The sequence below is a fragment of the Malurus melanocephalus genome, unplaced genomic scaffold (assembly GCF_030028575.1).
Source record: "Malurus melanocephalus ecotype Western Australia unplaced genomic scaffold, MMel_1.1 scaffold_429, whole genome shotgun sequence".
Taxonomy (NCBI): Eukaryota; Metazoa; Chordata; class Aves; order Passeriformes; family Maluridae; genus Malurus; species Malurus melanocephalus.
In genome coordinates, this window is record NW_026623661.1 from 535,430 (window position 1) to 538,189 (window position 2,760).

At 46.9% G+C, this 2,760-nt stretch overlaps 1 protein-coding gene across 1 annotated transcript in view; it reads right to left on the reverse strand.

Moving 5' to 3' along the window:
• CCDC73 (coiled-coil domain containing 73) overlaps positions 1–2,760 on the reverse strand; it is a 39,618-nt gene that overhangs the window by 35,576 nt on the left and 1,282 nt on the right. The gene's annotated exons all lie outside the window — the stretch shown is intronic.

Below are 2,760 nucleotides of genomic sequence, written 5' to 3' on the forward strand. Positions count from 1 at the left end.
TTCTAAAGAAAACTTAAAAGTGCCTTTCTCACCTTATGTATTCAAGCAACCCTGCCACAATCACAAACAAGTTCCTTGTGGATCAACCAAATACAAACCAAATARAAACTTCCTGTAGCACAGCAACCAACACACAGTTTACAAATGTATCTCCACAGCAGCCAAAATAAATGCCAAGCATAATAGAAACATCAATATTTTTTGCATTAATGAACGTCAGAAGCCGCATCACTGCTGCAGCTGAGCAGAATCAAAACTCAGCCAAACCTGTCAGTCTGCTGCTGCATTATTTCACCTACAAGCAATTCAAAAGCTCGATTTAGTTAGAAAATGAAACCTTTCCAAGACACAGCTTTGTATTCTCTGCTTTGATAACAGATCCTCAGCAGGAACATTCCGAATTCTAAATGACAGAGCTGCAGGAGAAATCTGAGGCCACCACAGKGCTCCCTCTAGTGTGAACCAGGAAAGGAAATAGGTGAAGTCCAAAATCTCAACTCTACAGAGAAAYGGGCTACTGAGGCAAACAAGGGAATGCAACAGAAATAGCTACAGAGCTAAATAGTGACCCCAGAGCTCAGAAAGTTSAGATAAAGTGGAAACATCAGGGCTTGGGCTCTGCTAGAAAACAGTGTCACAGAAACAGGGCATGGCTGAGGCTGGGAGCAGGTCGGTCATCGAGTCCACCGTCCCACCCCCAAGCAGGGACACTGCTACCACCTTTGTATCTCTCCATGAACAGAGACTCCACAACCTCTCCAGTCAACCTGTGCCAGTGCGTACTCACCTCCTCAGTAAAAAAAAAAAAAAAAAGTTTCCTTATGTTTGGAAACAAGTGCCTGTGTTTCATTTGGTACCAGTTGTCTCTGTTCCTGTCACTGGCGCCACTGCAGCGCTCCTGGCTCCAGCTCCTTTACATCCTCCCTTCACTGTCCCACCCCTTGAGGCCAAGAACTCTAAAAATCTTCTCCCCTCTCTGTTCAACAGTGGCAGCACTCTATACACAATGGTGGCATAACACAATAGAGATTAACTGCAGCTGGTACAGCAGAGTTTCCTCACACAAAGTTGTTGTTACGACACATAAGAAGTTCCCAAGCAGGCATGCAGGTATTTTACTTACACTTAAATGCACCACAGAGTCCTTATGCGTTCATGCCCTTGCACTGGAGCTGTCAGCAGCTATTTCACTGCTGACACCACCCTCTATGAGACAGCCAGGTAGCAACTCAGGGTCAGGACTGAGTAGAGGGGCATGGGACAAAGCTGTAAGATCTTTTACAAAACAACAGTAGATTCTCCTCTTTTCCAACTAAGTATTCTTGTCTCCTTAGTACTATCTAGATATCTATACCATTTTCTTTTAAAATATTGGTTAGTTCTCTACCATGTTATAAGCACATACACAATCAGAATTCAGAATTTCCTCTTGAGATCTCCACCAGCTAAAAAGCATTAGAGCCCAGCTTCTAAGTTACATATTCATCAAGTACCTYTTAACTGCCGTGTGTTGATGTCATAAAGTAAATATTTAACTACAGTCATCATTCCTCCAAACAGTTCTCCTTATTTCACACATCAGAAGTTTCTGGTTTTCTCCRGGGAATTTCTGATCACTTCCACTAGTGTTATCCAATACCCCCTCATTCTGCTCTTTCCTGCTTCTGTATATACAAGTCACTCCAGTACTTAAATAAAGAATACAATCCAGAGTCACTACTGGAGACATGCAAGCACAGACACAAATCACTGTCAGCCTCTGCATTTCCTGGTAGCAAAACCATTCCACTCATGTGTCTCAAGAGTTTCTTTGGTGCGCAGCCTTTAACCCAACCCAACCWATCCCAAAATTTTTCACATATTTAATGTTCCCAGCACGCAGTATCAAACAAATCCTTACAGCAAACGTGAAGTACTCAACTGCTTCTATCTTGTCCTTTAGAGAAGCCAAAAGAGCCACAATCCATGTGGTTAGCCTTGGTGCTCTGCTGTGGGAAGCAGAGTGATGGGAGCTCCTAAAATAAGTGTGTGCTGGAGCAAACCACCCTCATTCATTTCGGGGAACCACTTCTGCCACTTTCTAGCCTGTAAGGTTAAGGTTTACCTTCACTGACCAAAAACTAACAAAAGAAAAATAATACAGTAAAGCCCACAAAGAAACCAAAACCCCAAAACAAAGAAAAATACAATGTTTTCATGTATGTAAAAATACTGCTGGTCCTTTCCCCGCCGTGATTAGCAGCCTGGCTGGAAAAGCTTGGCGGGTCAAGGCTCTCTAACAGTTAGATAAATGCTGTCTCTGTGTTAGATAAGGAGTTGGTAAGTGTAGAGCAGCAGCTCGCTGCCTCGCCCGGCGGGGGAGGCGCACCCTGGCCCAGCTCCTGCTCAGCTGGCAGCCTTCCATCAGCACACCCTGCGTTTTCCTTGGGGGATCAAAACCTAAACCAGGCTCTCAGCACCGCCATTAACCCAGGACACAAAGAGTCACGCTCAACAGTACTCAGGGTTCCCAGAGGGGCCGGGCCGAGAAGGTGGGCAGGTGCCTGGAAACAATGCACGGGAGAAAGCCGCASCACCACCGCCCTGGCTGCCTCTCCGGCGGCGCAGACACTCCCCACGCCCCCTCTTCCCCAGTTCCAGAGGCGTTTCTGCCCCCGCCCCAGGGCGGCCCCAGCCTGGGCTCGGCAAGTGAGGGCGGGGGCGACCCTGCTGTGGCCCCGTGACTGCGCCGCGCCCTTTCAGGAAGCGCTGCACGGCCCG